Here is a 20,720-nt window from a genome sequence, read left to right as displayed (position 1 = left end):
TGTCTTCCCTGTTTGTAGGGCACTGAGGCCACGGTCTCTCTTGGAAGGTGGCTGTCTTCACAAGTCCCCACTGCCTATCCACCCAACAAAGATCAGTAGGCTGCTCGCCTCCCACACATGCACGTCTTCTACGAGGAGTAGAGTAGGTGACAGGCCACCCCAAGGAGGGCTGTGTCATCTGACAAGCAAGCACTAGTGACTGAGTATGTGTTTTAGGGGGAGTGGCTCTAGGATACCTAAATCTGTGGGTTCTCAAATACCTCATATAAGAAGACTTGATATAAATAATGTAGATTATAACATATAAACATATTATATGTGCAATATATAAGGAATACATACACAATATAATATAAATAACAGACATATCCATTCCTTAAATCACCTATATAGCTTAAATCACCTTCAGGTTACTTATAATACACAACATAAAGTAAATGCTGTGTAATATTTACCAAATTATTTATGGGCTTTTGACAAGAAGTACAGGACAGACACATTTTGTTCCTAGTATTTTCTTCTGAGGTTGGCTGCCTTGGCAGGAGCCGAGCTACAGGGCTGTGTATTCACTGTCAAGGTTTACTATGTTACCTACATGTATGTCCTCTGAAGGGAAAGGGACTTTGTCTCCCAGGAATTTGTCTACAATGCATACAGACAGCTAACCCTGCCCTGCTCAGAATTTCTACAGTTTCAATTTAATCTGGCATTTGAGGTTGACTTTGTTTGAATGTCAACTGTATGGTGGTCTTGCCACACAATTTACTGAGGGGTGGTGCACATGGAAAATTATCTCAGTGCCTCAACTGTGTTATTCTGGGTTTTATTTTCCCTCTGCTTGAAATGCCCTCATTCCCAAAATTATGCTGATTTTAGAACAATCTTTGCAAATAGTACTATTCAATAAGACTAACTGAATGTGACGGAACCAACAGAAAGATAAGAAGACAAACGCTCACACTCCATTAGGGAGGCAAGCAAGCTGTCTCAGAGGCTTTGCTTTCGGGGTGGCTTGGTTCCACAAGGGAGGCGGTAGAGTAGGTGCTAGTGAGTGGTTGGTTGCTGGGGGGAGAGAATGTTAAATGTTAATATTAGAGCAGTAAACAGAGTCCCCCAAGTTAACCCGGATCATTCTCTCTGTAGTGATTTACAGGAGGCACACTTGCTCCAACACAAACTAAAGGTCCTGAGTAAGTATGGCTGAGACTCTGTCCCCAGGCGTGACAGTTACCTGCAGTGGCTCAACCTGTGAGAGCAACCAGCAAACTTTAAACACATTCCCTGCTGGTCCCACTACCCAAGAGTCAGAAAACCTATGCAAGAAAAATGGAAGACATGCCTGGTGGGGAATTTCAGCTCTAAACCTGTTCCAAAGTGGCTTCCAAAGCAAAGGCTGATCTTTCTAAGGAATGACGAATGTGGTTAAATCAACAGTTAATACATTTTAAAAAAGCCACCTATCCCAACTCTTACCTTAAGCCACAAGTTTAAAAAATTCCTAATAGTGCTTAGAACTAAATAAAAAACACAAAGCAAAAGCTCTTTCAGAAGAAAGTATGACTTGTAAGAGGAAAATATTTCTTCTGTCCTTCTCTCTCTCTTTCTCTCTTTTCTTTTCTTTTTATTTTTCAAGACCAGGTTTTACTGTGTTACATCTCTGACTGTCCTGGAACTCACTTTGTAGACCAGGCTGGTCTTGAACTTACAAAGATTCACCTGCCTCTGCCTCCTGAGTGCTGGGATTAAAGGCGTGTGGCACCACTGTGTGGCTGGAACATATTTCTTAATAGAGCAAAAGTATTATTTTTCCTCCAAAAACCATCACCCGTTCACAGCCATGAGTCCCCGAGTGCAGTTGTCCAGCCATGTCCCGCAGAGCCATTAGTTCCCCAGTGTAGCATGCTGCTATGTCCAACAGAGCCATGATGAGCTCCCCGGTGCAATACCCCTGCCATGCCCGCAGAAGCTGCTGCTTCACTCCAGTCTTCCCCAACCTCTGGCTCTTACAGTCTTTCCAGCCCTCTTTCATTATGGTTCCTGACCTTAAGTGGAGCATGATGCTGATATGCCCCACTGTGGCTAAGCACTCCCTCAGCACTTACTTTCTGCACTTGAACTCACACTTGAGCAGTGTGAATTCCTGCATTAATCACTGTCCACTGCACAAAAAAACCTTCTCTGGTAAGGTTTGAGATCTGAATTAATTTATGGGTAGAAGGTTATAAATTTAGAGGGTAGTTTGATATTATATCTAATTAGCAGATACTCCTTGGGCCTGTGACCATGTCTTGGCCAGATTTGTAGTACCTAGCCATGTGTTTCCTCCTATGCAGAGGGACATGAATCCAATCAGAAAGTAGTTGGTTATGCCCATACCACTTGTGCCACTATTGCACTTGGGCATATGTTGCCATTCAGATCATTATTGTAGTCTGCAGGGTTCTTGGTTGGCTAACACTGCAGATGTCTTGCTCCCTACCCCCAGCACTCTACACAGCATCTTTCAACTAGCTAGCAGGGAAGATCTTCCTGGTTAGCACCAACTAGATAGCTCCATGTACTATGGTCAATGTGTGTGGCATCTTCAGCAAGAGAGTGGTACCATGGAGTTCTGGTGGGAGGCATCCCACACATGGCACTAAGCTTTTTTATTAAGTCACCTATGGCTAAATAAAATTATGGGCATAATTCCCTACTGGGGAATCTTATAAAATAGAAGGCTTTCATAAGAATTTTTCAATCATGCTTAGTATTAACTATCCCTCTTCCAAGCCCTCCCATCCCTCTATACCCTTAGCCCTGCTATCCACTATCCCCCTTTTCCTCAGGTATGTTCTACTCTGCCCCATACTGTTAGTCTTCTGTCAATTTGACACAAAGTAGAGTACTTTTGGAAGAGGGACTCTGAATTGTGAAAATGCCTCCCCTGGATTGACCCAAGGGGCATTGTTCGGATTGATGATTGGTGTGGGGGAGCCCAGCTTACTGCAGACAATGCCACTCCTGGACAGGTGGTCCTGAGTTGTATAAAAAAGCAAGCTGAGCAAGCCAGTAAGCAGCCTGCCTCCATTGCCTCTGTATCAACTCTTGCCTCTGGCCTCCTTGTCCGCCCAGACTTCCCTCAGTGATGGACTGTTACCTGGAAGGGTAAGTGGAATAGGCCTTTTCCTCCCCTGGCTGCTTTTTGCCATGGTACAAATCACAGTGATAGAAACCATAACTAAGACATCTTCCCCTTTAAGATCTTTCTTCCCTATCCTCACCAGCAGTCCCTTCCTAGTTTCCTGGATTCTATAGGTACTCTGATTTAAACACACAAATTAAAGAATCAACACCAAGATACACGTAAGCATGAGAACATGCATGTGTTTATCTTTCTGAGTCTGGGTTACCTCACTGCCATAATATTTTCCAGCATCATCCACTTATATTTCAAATTTTCATTTTTCTTTCTTACTGAATAAAACTCCACTATATACAGGTACCATATTTCCATTATCCATTTATCGGTTTAAGAACACCAAGGCTGTTTCTATGATGTAGCTGTTGTGAACAGAGCAGCTGTGAACAGGAATGAGGATGTGTTTTTCTCTGTAGTAGGGTATCAGTCTTTTGGGTATGTGCCAAGGAGCTGGAGTTACAAGCAGTTATGAGTAGTTCAACATGGGTACTGGTGATCAAAGCCTGGTTCTCCATAACAGCATAGGCATTCTCACTGCAGGGCCATTTCTCCAGTTCCTCCATAGACACTACTAAGGAAGTGAAATTATGGAAACGGAGAGATAGCTCAGTGGTTAAATGTACCCAAGCATCTTGCAGAAGACCCCCAGAACCCACATGACAGCTCATAACCATCTGTATGTCCAGTTCCAGGGGCTCTGATGCCATCTTCTGGTCTCTGAGAGCATCAGGCATTCATGTGATGAACATAAATACACGCAAACAAAATTCTAGAAGACATAAAGTAAAAATAAATAAAAGCTTTTAGAAGGCAAATGAATGAAACTAGAGAAAAATCATTCTGAGTGAGGTAACCAAGACCCAGAATGACAAACATGGTATGTACTCACTCATAAGTGGATATTAGCTATAAAGAGTAACCACGCTACAACCCACAGACCCAGAGAGCCTAGGTGATAAGGAGGGCCCAAAGGGGCCACTTGGATCTTCCTGGGAAGGGGAAATAGAAGAGATATTGTGAGTGGAATGGGGGCAGTGGGGATGGGAACATGAGGGATCAGGTGGGGGCGTGGAAACACGTAAAGAGCAGACTGGAAAAGGGGGCCATTACAGGGTCAGGTAGGAACCTGGTGTAAGGGAAACTCCCAGGAACCTACAAGCATGACCCCAGCTAAGACTCCTAGCAATTGTGGATTTGTAGCCTGAGCTGGGCATCTCCTGTCACTAGGCAAGACTTCCAGTGAAGGGGTTGGGACACCAACCCGGCCCTGCAACCTTCCATCTAGTCTGGCCTGCCTCTGGGATGCGTTAGGGTAAGAGTGGCACAGAGATTGTGAGAGTGACCAATCAACGACTGGTCCAGCCTGAGACTGATGGTGCAAGAGTGAGCCTACTCCTGACACCGCCTGGAGCATCAGGACCCTGAAGCTGGATGACCCATAGACCTAGAATCGGAGCAAACACACTGGTGGGGGGAGATGTCAATGTAATGATGCCTAGCGATATTCTGTTCTACGGGCTTTCCCTTGCCCACTGCAAAGCTCATAGGTACAACTGAAAACCATGGGAGATTTATCTGTTATCAGCCCTGTGTGTCAGGAGGAAATTGGGAAAAGGGTGTTCTACACAGTCATGCAACTTGTAGAAACCGAGACCCACAGTCACACATTAGGTAGAGCTCAGGGAATCCCACTGAAGGGGAGGAAGGACTTAGGAATCAGAGGGGTCAAGGACAACACAAGAAAACCCACAGAATCAACTCACCTGAGCTCACAGGAGCTCACAGACTGGTCCAACAACCAGGGGGCCTACATGGAACTGACTCAGGACCTCTGCATATATGTGACAGTAGCTCTAACAGTGGGGGCAGGAGCTGTCTCCGATTCCTATACTGGCTTTTGGGACCTTACTTCTCATACTCGGTCACCTTGCCCAGTCTTAGTACATGGAGAGGTGCTTAGTTTTACTGCAACCTGATATGCCATGCATGGTGGTTTGAAAGAAAATGGCCTCAAAGGGAGTGGCACTATTAGAAAATATGACCTTGTTGGAGTAGGTATGATCATGTTGGAGGAAATATGTCATTGTGCTTTGAGGGCTCACATATGCTCAAGCCTGCCCAGTGAGACAAACCACTTCCTGTTGCCTGCAAGACGTAGAACTCTTAGCTACTTCTACAGCAATATGTCTGCCTTCACACTGCCCTGTCCCACCATGATGATAAGGGAGTGAACCAATGAACTGTAAGCAAGCCCCAGTTAAATGTTTTCCTTACTGTGATCAGGGTGTCTCCTCACAGCAATAAAAACCCCTTGTTTTGTTGATAACCATGGGGCACCTGCCCCTTTGTAAATAGAAACCGGGGAAGAGTAAATGAGGGGGACAGAGGGGAGATGGAGAAGGCACTGAGAGGAGAGAGGAGAGGAGAGGAGAGGAGAGGAGAGGAGAGGAGAGGAGAGGAGGGGAGGGGAGGGGAGGGGAGAGGAGAGAAGAGGAGAAGAGGGGAGTGGAGAGGAGAGGAGGGGAGTGGAGAAGAGAGGAGAGGAGAGGAGAGGAGGGGAGGGGAGGGGAGGGGAGGGGAGGGGAGGGGAGGGGAGAGGAGAGGAGAGGAGAGGAGAGGAGAGGAGAGGAGAGGAGGGAAAACTGTGGTGGGGATGCAAAGTAAATAAATAAGTTTTTTAAAAAAGAAAGAAAAACTTGAAGACAAAATTTATCTTCTTTATCTTCTTATAAACTAAAAGCAGAATTGACCACTTAAATTCTCAGACAACTGATATAAAAGATGCCTTGTTAAAATTTATACTTTTACATGTTTTAGAAACAAAATGAGAACATACATGACTTTTTAAAGTTGTTTTTATTGAGCTATACATTTTTCTATGCTCCACTCCCTTCCTCCCTCTCCCCTTCTCCCCTCTCCAGTGACCCTCATGCTTCCAATTTACCCAGGAGATCTTGTCTTTTTCTCCTTCCTATGTAGATCCATGTATGTCTCTCTTAGGGTTCTCTTTGTTGTCTAAGTGGTCTGGGGTTGTAGCCTATAGGTTGGTTTTTTTCTTTTTTCTTTTTTTTTGATCTCTTTTTTATGATTTATTTATTTTTTAATTAATTTATTTATTTATTTTTTAAATATTTATTTATTTATTTGTTTATTTATTTATTTATTATGTATACAATATTCTGTCTGTGTGTATGTCTGCAGGCCAGAAGAGGGCGCCAGACATCATTACAGATGGTTGTGAGCCACTATGTGGTTGCCGGGAATTGAACTCAGGACCTTTGGAAGAGCAGGCAATGCTCTTACCCACTGAGCCATCTCTCCAGCCCTATTTATTTCTTAAAGATTTCTGCCTCTTCCCCGCCACCGCCTCCCATTTCCCTTCCCCTCCCCCAATCAAGTCTTCCTCCCTCGTCAGCCCAAAGAGCAATCAGGGTTCCCTGCCCTGTGGGAGGTCCAAGGACCACCCACCTCCATCCAGGTCTAGTAAGGTGAGCATCCAAACTACCTAGGCTCCCACAAAGCCAGTATGTGCAATAGGATCAAAAACCTATTGCCATTGTTCTTGAGTTCTCAGTAGTCCTCATTGTCCGCTATGTTCAGCGAGTCCGGTTTTATCCCATGCTTTTTCAGACCCAGGCCAGCTGGCCTTGGTGAGTTCCCAATAGAACATCCCCTTTGTCTCAGTGTGTGGGTGTACCCCACGCGGTCCTGAGTTCCTTGCTCGTGCTCTCTCTCCTTCTGCTCCTCCTTTGGATCGTGAGACTTCAGTCCAGTGCTCCAATGTGGGTCTCTGTCTCTGTCTTCTTTCATCGCCTGATGAAGGTTAATATTCAGGAGGATGATGATATGTTTTTCTTTGGGTTCACCTTCTTATTTAGCTTCTCTAAGATCACGAATTATAGTCTCAATGTCCTTTATTTATGGCTAGAAACCAAATATGAGTGAGTACATCCCATGTTCCTCTTTTTGGGTCTGGTTTACCTCACTCAGGATAGTGTTTTCAATTTCCGTCCATTTATATGCAAAATTCAAGAAGTCATTGTTTTTTACTGCTGAGTAGTACTCTAATATGTATATATTCCATACTTTCTTCATCCATTCTTCCATTGAAGGGCATCTAGGTTGTTTCCAGGTTCTAGCTATTACAAACAATGCTGCTATGGAACATAGTTGAGCATATACTTTTGTTGTATGATAGGGTATCTCTTGGGTATATTCCCAAGAGTGGTATTGCTGGGTCCAGGGGTAGGGTGATCCCAACTTTCCTGAGAAACCGCCACACTGCTTTCCAAAGTGGTTGCACAAGTTTGCATTCCCACCAGCAATGGGTGAGTGTACCCCTTTCTCCACAACCTCTCCAGCAGAGGCTATCATTGGTGTTTTTGATTTTAGCCATTCTGACAGGTGTAAGATGGTATCTTAATGTTGTCTTGATTTGCATTTCCCTGATCACTAAGGAAGTTGAGCATGATCTTAAGTGTCTTTCGGCCATTTGAACTTCTTCTGTTGAGAATTCTCTGTTCAGCTCAGTGCCCCATTTTATAATTGGATTGATTAACCTTTTACGGTCTAGTTTCTTGAGTTCTTTATATATTTTGGAGATCAGACCTTTGTCAGTTGCGGGGTTGGTGAAGATCTTCTCCCAGTCAGTGGGTTGCCTTTCTGTCTTAGTGACAGTGTCCTTTGCTTTACAGAAGCTTCTCAGTCTCAGGAGGTCTCATTTATTCAATAATGTCCTTAGTGTTTGTGCTGCTGGTGTTATACGTAGGAAGTGTTCTCCTGTGCCCATGTGTTGTAGAGTACTTCCCACTTTCTCTTCTATCAGGTTCAGTGTGTTCAGACCGATATTGAGGTCTTTAATCCATTTGGACTTGAGTTTTGTGCATGGTGATAGATATGGATCTATTTTCATTCTTCTACAGATGGACATCCAGTTTTGCCAGCACAATTTGTTGAAGATGCTCTCTTTTTTCCATTGTATACTTTTAACTCCTTTATCGAAAATCAGATGTTCGTAGGTTTGTGGATTAAAGTCAGGGTCTTCTTTTCGATTCCATTGGTCGACTCATCTGTTTTTAATGCCAATACGAAGCTGTTTTCAATACTGTAGCTCTGTAATAGAGTTTGAAGTCAGGGATGGTAATGCCTCCAGATGATCCTTTATTGTGTAAAATTGTTTTGGCTATCCTGGGTTTTTTGTTTTTCCATATAAAGTTCCATATAAATAGCTTCTCCAGATCTGTGAAGAATTTTGATGGGATTTTGATGGGGATTGCATTGAATCTATAGATTGCTTTTGGTAGAATTGCCATTTTTACTATGTTGATCCTCCCAATTCAAGAGCAAGGGAGATCCTTCCATTTTCTGGTGTCCTCTTCAATTTCTTTCTTCAAAGACTTAAAGTTCTTGTCAAATAGATCTTTCAGTTCCTTGGTCAGAGTTACCCCAAGATATTTTATGCTATTTGTGGCTGTCGTGAAAGGTGATGCTTCTCTGATTTCCCCCTCTGCTTCCTTATCCTTAGTGTATAGGAAGGCAACTGATTTTTTGGAGTTGATTTTGTAACCTGCCACATTACCAAAGGTGTTTATCAGCTGTAGGAGTTCTTTGGTAGAGTTTTTGGGGTCGCTTATGTATACTATCATATCATCTGCAAATAACGAAAGCTTAACTTCTTCCTTTCCAATATGAATTCCCTTGATCCCCTTATGTTGTCTTATCGCTATTGCTAGAACTTCAAGCACTGTATTGAAGAGGTATGGAGAGAGTGAACATCCTTGTCGTGTTCCTGATTTTAGTGGAATGGCTTTGAGTTTTTCTCCATTTAATTAATGTTAGCTGCTGGCTTGCTGTAAATAGCTTTTATTATATTTAGGTATGACCCTTGTATCCCTAATCTCTCCAAGACCTTTATCATAAAGGGGTGTTGAATTTTGTCGAATGCTTTCTCAGCATCTAATGAAATTATCATATGATTTTTTCTTTCAGTTAATTTATATGGTTGATTACATTGATAGATTTGCATATGTTGAACCAGCCCTGCATCTCTGAGATGAAGCCTACTTGATCATAATGGATAATTTTTCTAATGTGTTCTTGGATTCGGTTTTCCAGTATTTTATTGAGAATTTTTGCGTCGATGTTCAAGCGTGAGATAGGCCTGTAATTCTCTTTCTTGGTTGGGTCTTTGTGTGGTTTTGGTATCAGGGTAACTGTAGCTTCATAAAAGGAATTTGGCAATGACTCTTCTGTTTCTATATTGTGAAATACATTAAGGAGTATAGGTATTAGCTCTTCTTGGAAGTTCTGGTAGAATTCTGCATTGAAACCATCTGGTCCTGGGCTTTTTTTGGAAGGGAGATTTTTGATAACTGTTTCTAATTCTTTGCCACTCACAGGTCTATTTAGATCGTTCACCTGGTTTTGGTTTAGGTTTGGTATATGGTACTTATCTAAAAAAGTGTCCATTTCTTTTGCATTTTCCAGTTTTGTGGCATACAGGCTTTTGTAGTAAGATCTAATGATTCTCTGAATTTCCTCTGTGTCTGTGGTTATGTCCCCCTTTTCATTTCTGATCTTATTTATTTGCGTGTTCTCTCTCTGTCGTTTAATTAGTTTGGATAGGGGTTTGTCAATCTTGTTGATTTTCTCCAAGAACCAACTTTTTGTTTCATTGATTCTTTGGACTGTTTTCTGTGTTTCTATTTTGTTGATTTCTGCCCTCAGTTTGATTATTTCCAGTCTTCTACTCCTCCTGGGCACGTCTGCTTCTTTTTTTTCTAGAGCTTTCAGGTGTGCTGTTAAGTCCCCAATGTATGCTTTCTCCGTTTTCTTTAAGTGGGCACTTAGTGCTATGAACTTTCCTCTTAGCACTGCTTTCATTGTGTCCCATAGGTTTGAGTATGTTGTCTCTTTATTTTCATTAAATTTGAGGAAGACTTTAATTTCTTTCTTAATTTCTTCCTTGACCCAGGTGTGGTTCAGTAGTTGACTGTTCAGTTTCCATGAGTTTGACGGCTATCTGGGGGTAGCATTGTTGGTGCCTTCTAACTTTAATTCGTGGTGATCTGATAAGACACAGGTGGACACTGATTTTTTTTGTATCTGTGGAGGTTTCCTTTGTTTCCAAGTATGTGGTCAATTTTTGAGAAGGTTCCATGAGCTGCAGAGAAAAACGTGTATTCTTTCCTATTTGGGTGGAGTGTTCTATAGATGTCTGTTAAGTCCTTTTGATTCATTACCTCCAACAATTCTCTTAATTCTCTATTAGTTTTCTGTCTGATTGACCTGTTTATTGGTGAGAGAGGTGTGTTGAAGTCTCCTACTACTAGTGTGTGTGATTTGATGTCTGCCTTGAGTTTTAGCAAAATTTCTTTTACATAAGTGGGTGCTTTTATATTAGGAGCGTAGATATTCAGGATTGAGACTTCATCTTGCTGAATTGTTCCTGTTATGAGTATAAAGTGTCCCTCTCGATCTCTTCTGATTGATTTTAGTTTGAAGTCAGTTTTGTTAGAAATTAGTATGGCCACACCTGCTTTTTTCTTAGAACCATTTGCTTGAAAAACCTTTTCCCAACCCTTTATTCTGAGTAGATGCCTGTCTTTGTGGTTGAGATGAGTTTCTTGCAAACAGTAGAATGTTGGATCCTGTTTTCGTATCCAATCTCTTAGCCTGTGCCTTTTTATTGGTGAATTGAGACCATTAATATTAAGTGATATTAATGACCAGTGGTTGTTTACTCCAGTTATTCTTATTGCTTTTGGTAGAAGAGTTTGTGTGTCTCCCTTCTTTGAGTTGTGCTGTTGAAGGGTCGCTAGATGCCTGAGTTATTGTAGGCAGTGTTGGCAATGTTGGATTCCTTGGGTTGTGATTTTCCTTCTATTACTTTCTGTAGGGCTGGATTTGTGGCTACGTATTGTTTAAATTTGTTCTTATCCTGGAATGTCTTGTTTTCTCCATTGATAGTGAACGATAGCTTTGCTGGGTATAGTAGTTTGGGTTTGCATCCATGGTCTCTTAGTTTCTGTAGTACCTCTATCCAGGACCTTCTGGCTTTCATGGTTTCCATAGAGAAGTCAGGTGTAAGTCTGATCGGTTTACCTTTATAAGTTACTTGGCCTTTTTCCTTTGCAGTTCTTAATATTCTTTCTTTAATCTGTATATTTTGTGTTTTGATTATTATATGGTGAAGGGACGGGTTTTTTTTTTGATCCAGTCTGTTTGGTGTTCTGCATGCTTCTTGAATATTCAAAGGAATATCTTTCTTTATGTTGGGAAAGTTTTCTTCCATAATTTTGTTAAAAATATTTTCTGGATCTTTGAGCTGTGCCTCTTTTCCTTCTTCTATCCTTATTATTCTTAGGTTTGGTCTTTTTATTGTGTCCCATATTTCCTGAATGTTTTGTGATGAGAATTTGTTGGCTTTGCTGTTTTCTTTGATCAGTGTGTTCATTTTCTCTATGGTGTCCTCAGAATCTGAGATTCTTTCTTCTATCTCTTGTATTCTAATGATTATGCTTGTTTCTGTAGTCTCTGCTCATTGACCTAGATTTTCCATATCCAGCTGGTCCTCAGTTTGTGTTTTCTTCCTTGCTTCCATTTCAGTTTTCAATTCTTGAGCTGTTTCCATTACCTGATTGATCGTTTTTTCTTGGTTTCCCATGGTGTCATTTACGTATTTACTCATTTCTTCAAACTTTTTGTTATACTTCTCATCCATTTGTATGAGGGCGTTTTTTACATGTTGTTTAAGGGACTCTATTGCTCTCATAAAGTCAGTTTTTTCCTCTTCTTCTGTGTTAGGGTGTTTAAGTCCTTGTGTTGTAAATCATTGTGTTCTGGTGTTTTCATGTTGTTTTTCAGATTGTTGGGTGAATTCTTGCCTTGGTGTCTGCCCATCTCCTTTTATCGATGCTATCTAATGGGTTTGATTTAATTGTAGCAGGGCGATCTGCTCTCAGTGTGGCTTCACTGTTTCATGCTTGTACAATCCTGCATCCGCAGTGTCTGCTTGCCCATGTCTCCACTGCTTGGCTTGCACGTCGGTGCCTCTGCCGCCTGGGCCCCAGTTTGGATCTCTTAAAGCCGGTTTTTTTCTTTATTTTATTTATAGAAGCCACTTATGAATGAATACATATTATACTTATCTTTCTGGGTCCAGGTTCCCTTATTCAACGTTTTTTATCTAGATCCATCCATTTGCCTGCAAATTTCAAGATGTCATTATTTTTTTACTGCTGTGTAATGCTCCATTGTGTAAATGTACCACATTTTCTTTATCCATTCTTTGGTCAAGGGGCATTTAGTTTGTTTACAGGTTCTGGATATTACAAATAATGTTGCTATGAACATAGTTGAACACATGTCCTTGTGGCATGATTGAGCATCCTTTGGATATATACTCAACAACTGTATTGCTGGGTCTTGAGGACGGTTGCTTCCTAATTTTCTGAGAAATTTCCATACTGATTTGCAAAGAGGCTGTACAAGTTTGCACTCCCACCAGCAATGGAGGAGTGTTCCCCTTACCCCACATCCTCTCCAGCATAAGCTATTATCAGAGTTTTTGATCTTGGCCATTCTGAAATGAGCTGAGAAAGAAATCAGAAATACATGCCTCTTCAACAACAAAATTGCTGCATGGATGGATCTTGCCAACAGTGTGAAAACAAGGAGCTGGGCCTCAAACAGTCCATTCTATGTGCTCCAATCTGCTGTATGTACAGAATTCAGACAATGAAAATGGGTAGCAACATGAGGGATCCTGCAAGGCTCTGCCCTCGATATTAGTGTTGAGTGTGCAAGTGCATTGAGTAGGGTGAGATACTTACAGTGTGCATATGTCTTTTTGTGTTTACGTCAGTGGACTGTGTACTGTAAATGTTTTCAAGTAGCTCTTTATATCTGAACAGACACTTTGGTGTTAACATTCCTCAGCCTTGTACGCTCCTCCGTCCAACGGCATGTGCATGTGTGTCACTAAGCTGGACGTGGCCCATAAAGTCACTCTTCTGTATGATTATAATGGATTTCTGCATTTATGTGGCGCCTTTCCTCGGCAGAGATCAAAGGACTTGTGCATAATAAAAGATAGCATATCAAATGCCGCATATCAAACGTAGTCAGGTCTAGGGAATAAAGGGGAAACATTGAACTCAGGGACGTATAATCTAGGAAACCTACAGATGTAAAATAGGCCATAAAAACTGTATGTAAAAACATTCATAAACATCAACTATTAAGAATTCATGTGTGTGGAATAAAAGGCCCACGTCTCCTGAAGTTGCCTTCTCACTCCTGACAGAGGAAGGACAAAGAGCAGCCGGGGCTTTCAATTTAGGACTTAGACTCCTAGGCACCACATGGCAAGATTTCTCTGGAGCCAGCTTGGCACCTCGCTGCAGTAAAAGAGAACAGCTAAATAAACTCTCTGTGCCGCTGTTCAAAGCATTTTCATGTGTGCTTTAACACAGAAGCTCACTAGCCCTGACAACCAATTAAACGGGCCATTTTCATATTTGTGAATGAAGCCGTGTATTGATAGATCTCTGTGGGGCATATAGATGATACAAACTGCCTTTGTGTTTTACCCTGGCATGCACCAAATGGGTTTCCCCCCCAGCTTCAGTTCTGGAAATTACCATGGGAAAGTGGACAATGAGGAATTTTTCGCTAGTCTAAGGTCACTTACAAAACCTGTACATGGCAATGTTCTAGCTTGGCCAGGGACCTCAGGAAGTGTTTCCACTCGCTGCCCAACAAAAGACAGCGTTAGCTTTGTGCTTGGTGAAAGAGTTGATCAAACATCTCTGGGAATGTCCACACACGTGGAGAAGAAAGGGAAAACAGTTTGCTTTGACTAGGTGAAGCAGACCATGTTCAGCACATGGATGGCATTGGGAAAGGTCTTTAAGCCTCCTGAGCGCAGCCCTTGTGTAGGACATGGGCAGTGACGATGGTCAGGAGGAGGAAAGCATTGCCCACGAATGCATGGCCTGAACTTTAAATGGATTCCCTTGCAAAAACCCCACGTCACCCCTATCAAGTTAGCAGCTTCCTAGCTCCATTTCATAGATACGAAAGTGAAAATTGAACAGAATGAAAACAGTAATCTAACTTGTCCAAGGTCCCACGACAAAGGATGAAGCCAAGATACAAGGGCAGGCAATGTGACTCCAGAGGCTGTGTTCTTTAGTCTCAAGGCTAATGAGATTAGGAGGAAGGGATGCAAGGACATTCCATGGGACAATTTTGTGTTGAAAGCCAGCTCTGTCATTCTCTGGGGGCCCATGGTTTCCAAGGACTTCTCTGCAGCAGCAGATTTTGTTCTCGGTCATCCGCTCCCAGGAGGGCTGTGCTTCTTAGCAGAATGGGCCTCAAGACCTGCTGCACCCCCGTGGGGCTGGGAAACAGCGTATCAGGAAGCAAGGCACCGCTTGGACTTGGACTCTGCCACAGCACATATGCATCGTGCCCACCCATCATGACAGCCTGACCCTGACCTTCTTGCAAGGCTCTGGCTCATCCTTTTACCCTAACAGCACTACCAAGGGCTCCCTGAAGGCAGCCTGTGTGATAGTTCCAGTCCCACCCCAGGCAGCAGTGACGTTGCTAACTTGTTCAATAGGGGTCCAGTGTTGTGGGGTGGGCAGCGAGGAGATTTTCATCTGAACAGAAGGTCATTTTTAAAATTCAATTTAGTGACACCCTTGTGGGTTTTCCCTGGCACCTAGAATATATGGACTAATAATTGGGAACAGCTGCCCGCCTTGACTGGAAGCACTCTATTTAAACAGCTCCAAGATTACACCCTTGGCCTCTGCTTCTTTATATACTTTGGAAATAAACTACTGGATGCCCAAATGTATGCAGACAATGGAAGAGGTGATTTATGGAAGCTGACCGCATCCGGAGCAGCGAGCCTCATTCGTTTCTCTGGTTGAGTCTTCACCACCCATGAACAATGGGAGAAAAGGGACTGACAAGGTCTTGTGGTTGCTGAATCCAGAGTTTCCCACACAAAAGTCCCCCTGAGATTTAAGGTTCTTTGTGTTTTGTTTTTGTTGTTGTTGTTCTGTTTTTTGTGGGTTTTTTGCTTTTTCTTTTCTTTTTCTTTTTTTCTTTCTTTCTTTCTTTTTTATTTTTTGACAGAACCCTAATGCATCAAAATGTGACTCCACCAAACACTAACTTAATTATCCAGCTTTCCCAGTCTAACAGTGCTAGGGAATTTGTTTCTGGTATACTCAAAATTCTAAACGGCCAATGAAGCTCCGTAAGAATGTGGGATTTATTATGTTTAACTCCATGTTTAAAAAGACTCTTCGGTTCTCCTCACATTTGGGCAACTTTATCCAGTTTACTTTTCTCTGCAATCATTGATTGTACAAAGATTTATTGCATGGCTGTTCTGAGCCAATGCTCATCCCTCAAAAAGGCCCAAGCTGAATCTGTTCGTGCCAAACACACCTTACCCTTCCATCTCCAATGTAAATCTTCAACCAAAGAGAAGCAATAAAATACAGCCAAGTGCATGAATGTGGGAAACAATTATGGGCCCATTGACGATTAGTGAGCGTGTCTACAGGCTAGTGGGTGGGGCGGTTAAAATGACAGAGTGAATGAGAATCAATTGAATAGACACATGACAACAATGCAGAGAATAAATACGCCATGTTCTATAAATATCCCAAAAGCACGATTAATGAGACGAGGAAGTAGAATCACCGCCAGCCTGATTCTAGCATACATATGAGACTCCGCGTGGCAATACCGCAAACATACTCGAATCGGTAAGTAAATTACCCAATTCATAATGATCAATGTAGAGAAAGAGAAAATAGCCCCAGGAAAAGAATGCTCCATTCCAATCGGAAAGTACAGCTTGGGTAAGAGATAGCAAATCTACCCACCTATGGAAACCACAGCAGTGAGGGCAGGCTCTGTACACACCACGGCAGTCTGGGACACTTGAGAGGACAGCAGCTGGGCAGGAGAAGCAGTGACCTGAGGAACACAGCTTCTGGGATTTGGTCATGAAGACAAAGAACCAGAAATTAAGAGGGATGAAAAGTGATATTCAGAAGACACCCACCCTCCTCCACTAGAAGATGAAAGATCTTCATGAACAGGGGAGGAGATTCCCAGATGAGAAAAGGCCGCCCACCAGCATCAGCCCCTCACTCTGTCTGCTTGACACACTCGCTGGTCCAGAGAAAGAAACTATCTCAAAACAAAGAGGAAACAGCGCACTGTCGGTGTAGACTGACTGTAGGAGGGAACAGCGCACTGTCCGTGTAGATGGACTGTAAGGGAACAGCGCACTGTCCATGTAGACAGACTGTAGGAGGAAGCAGAAGCCCAGTGGTGCAGGGCCGTAATCCCAGAACTCATGCAGGGTCAGTGTTTGCAGGTAGCCTGGGCCACATAACAATAGTCTCAAAAGAAAAGAAGAGAGAGATCAAACAGCGCACTCTCTGTGTAGATATACTGTAGGGGAACAGCACACTGTCCGTGTAGATATACTGTAGGAGGAAGCAGAAGCCCAGTGGTGCAGGGCCGTAATCCCAGAACTCATGCAGGGTCAGTGTTTGCAGGTAGCCTGGCCACATAACAACAGTCCCCCCAAAAAAAGAAAAAAGAAATCAAGAAGAAAACAGGGCCTCCAACTCAATAAGTCTTATTGGATGAAAAATTACTGTTCCCCAAGCAGTATCAAAACATAAGAAAATGAGCCGGGCAGTGGTGGTGCACGCCTTTAATCCCAGCACTTGGGAGGCAGAGGCAGGCGGATCACTGTGAGTTCGAGGCCAGCCTGGTCTAAAAAGGGAGTTCCAGGACAGGCTCCAAAGCTACAGAGAAACCCTGTCTCGAAAAACCAAAAAAAAAAAAAAAAAACCAACATAAGAAAATGCCAGCACTCCAAACTTAAATAACAAGCTTTTAAAAATACAAGGAGAAAAAAACACACTGAAATTTCATATACAATATATTATGATTTTGCCTAAGCTATTTAATATAAACTGAATCATTCAGAAAGAGACACACACACACACACACAGAGACACACACACACCACTTTAAAATGACAACAGAAATCCTATTCCAGATTAAAGGATCTTAAAAGAGGTAAAATAACAATACAGTAAGTGGCCACTGATCATAAATTAACTCAAAACAGTGTATTCACAAGGAAGGACTTCATCCATGGGGAGACATTCCTCCAAGGAAGGAGTAAATTAGGCACTGGCCTCTAGCTTCTATGTTCCAGCAAAATATCTCTCCTTTTACTAGAGTACAAGGTGAACCTGCCCATGGTAACTGACTGAAATACATAGCCACACAGGAAAGTCTGTGGAAAAAATCACCCCCGATCCTTGCCTTTGGCCTAAGTAGAACCAAAGTGACCATGAAGTTAAGTACTTACAGTCTAAATTTATAGAAGCCCATAGTAGGAAAAAGATTTTCACCTTGTCCTCCAAGCCCTAAGGAAGGAAACGTTGTTCTCTTTCTGTGTTAACTGAGTTTGGGGTCGGTTTGTAACAGAAATGGAGAGACAGTCTAGTGTTCCTCGTGCCTCTCCTTCATCCACTGAAGCCAGCTGGTAGGTCTCAACTCAGAGGAGCTTTCTTCAGGTTAGACCTTCATTCCTTTGCTGTTTCCCCATGCCATGCAGTGCATTTTGTCATGTAAAGATAAGTGTACTAGGCAGGCATACATAATGGATGCATTGCGGGGTTCATGTGCCATACCAAATTCATTCAAATATTCCCATCACTGCTTTAGAGTCAGAGAGTGGTTTCCTTGGTGGATGGGTAGCTGGAGGGAATACGGGAGTATTGGCATTGCTCTCTTTCCTGACCTGGGTGTTGGTTACATGTGTATGTCTGCATGAATCGTGATTGTTCCCAGAGCTGTCGCAATGATTTCCTTTAATGGATTACACAGAGAGAACAAAAGAAACACTTACAACAAGAGAAAACCATGGCATCTATTTAACAACTACCATCAGATAACCTCTCTTGTCTCTCAGGGTGCTGTGGAAAAGAATCCAGGCAGCATTTGGGAAGGACTTCTGTAGACAGGGAGCTTACAGGGCGTGTGAGGAACTCTTGTTGATGGTACACTTCGCAGGCAATTGGCTAGGCTCATCAGTGTGCAGGGCCAGCCTGTATCTACATAATGTATTTCCAGTTGCACAAGCAGGCAAAGGCAGAAGGAACACAAGACTGACACATTGCTAAGCCACAGCTGGAGCTCCCGTTGCCCAACCCCTCGCTAACCCACAGTCCCGAGATAGATTATTTTGCAACTAATTACTTGCAGATGAGAAATCTTTTAGAATGTTATGAAAATAGCAGAATGGGTCCTGGAGTGGACAACATAACAAAATCCTTGTTATTCTCGGCTTGAGGCCTTATTCTGTGGCTCAGTTCCATCTCCCTGATATTCTGCTGGGGAAGAGGCTGGATTTGTACCCAGCTCGTTAGCAAAGGCAGACTGTCCTTTTCCTTTTCAATTACGAGAAACCCAAGATACAGCTTCAGCCCTTCTGCTATTTCCAAACAGTTTTCTGCTCCAGCCAACTGGAAAGAAGACAAAACTCTTTGAGAAAAGTGAGGCAGGGGTTAGACAGATGGCTCAGGAGTTAAAGGCACTGGGTGCTCTTCCAGAGGACTTGAGTTCAATTCCCATCACCCACATGGTGGCTCACAACCATCTGTAATTGTTGTCCCGTGGGATTCAATGCCCTCTTCTGGTGTGTAGACATACAGGCAGACAAAACATAAGTCCATACACAAAAGTTAAAAAAAATCTGAAAAAAAAAGAAAGAAAAGCAAGGCAGAAAAGCATTGAGTTATTCAGTTCTTTCAGGGGAGAAAGAAGCAGAAGGGAGATGACAAAGCCTTTCAATTTAGTCATCAATGCAGTCGGCTCTCAGTGGCTCGCACGGCCTGCAAGTCAGGTATGCTGGCGCTACGCTTTTCTGAGAACATCATTTTTGCCTCTGTGCACCACAACCAGCTCCCTGGATGAAGAAATTATTAAAATCCCCAAAGAAAACCACCCGACTTCCCTTCAGAAACAGAGTTGAAGCATAGTAATCCAGCATTAAGAGGCAAAAACTGTTTTGAACTGGAGCCTTATCCACAGGAAATGCTATTCACCGAGAACTGTTAGCCCAGAAATGATGGAATGATGAAGGATATCTTTTAGGGAAAAAAAAATATATCTCAAATCCAAAAGAGGGCAATATGGATAGAAGAAAAGACAACAGATAAGAAGGAAGTTAGCGTCGGATGCAAACCTTACAGACTATTAGGCACGACCCAGTTCTTTGGAGGATTTGCTAGGAAACTATGTATAACTAGAAGCACAAAATAAAGAGGATACTTTTAGCTTTGACATCAATTTCTTCTTTCTCCTTGATCATTTCTACCTACAAAACCAAAAGAAAACCAGTTCTACCAATTCTCCAAAATTTTATAACACCTTTGTTGTAAAATAATCAAAATTGGTGAATTGGTTACATTTGATGCGTGACAATGAGTCATCATTTTCTTCCTCTCTGTAGGGCTGAAATTGTCTGTAATGGAAAATACAAATCTCCTGTTGAAAGAGATCGAGATAAGGGAAAATAATCTCTACACTGATAGTTAAAAGATATATATTTAAAATGAAATTATTAGAAGAATTAAACAGAAGATGACAATAAGATATCAAGTTGAAATATTCAATATTAAAGTATAATAACAATATCACAAAATGTTAATGGAAATAAAAATATTAAATAAGACAAAAGAGAGAAAGTAAACCATGCTTTGGTTTTTTTTATGTACTTAAATAGTAATATACAAAGAGTAGTTAGAAAAACAAAGCAATATTTAAAAAACTCAATGCAATCATGAAATGCTCTATCTCATCTGCACAAATCACTGGCGGTTCACGTAGATCAAACATACGACAGAGTTTATAGGCTATCTACAAAATATGATGACGTAATGATCCTTAAGGGAAAAAAACTCCATACATTCTTTTAAAAAACAAACAAGAACAAAAAAAAAAAAAGCCACCTCACCGAGGTCTCAGTCCTTGGCCATAACATAAAGGAACTGGAGGGTCACACAAGAAGAAATCAGCTGGACCCTCGGGTTTCCTTTCTGTGCACATATCAAAAGTTACAGGATATGGAATGCAGGCAAACTGGTGCTCAGAAGGCCTTATCGACCAAACACACACACGCACACACACAAACACACACACACACGCACGCACGCACGCACGCACACACACGTGAGCACAATCAAAAGTTCCTGGAAGGGGACAATGTAAATGTCATTCTGTTGTGCGATCTATTTCATCCCAATCTCTCACGGGAGCCTCTTTCTTTGTTTTTAAATCAAGAACTATCATATAAGAGGAAACTGGTTTTCTCCCCTGCTTTAAGTCACTAGGGGAATGACTTGCTTTCCCTCTCCGCCTCGAGTTAGGGCTCTGGCTTTCCTGTCTAGTGTTCCATCACTCTGGATAGATTTCT

The sequence above is a fragment of the Chionomys nivalis genome, chromosome 4 (assembly GCF_950005125.1).
Source record: "Chionomys nivalis chromosome 4, mChiNiv1.1, whole genome shotgun sequence".
NCBI classification, from domain to species: Eukaryota; Metazoa; Chordata; class Mammalia; order Rodentia; family Cricetidae; genus Chionomys; species Chionomys nivalis.
This window is presented reverse-complemented; position numbering follows the sequence as displayed.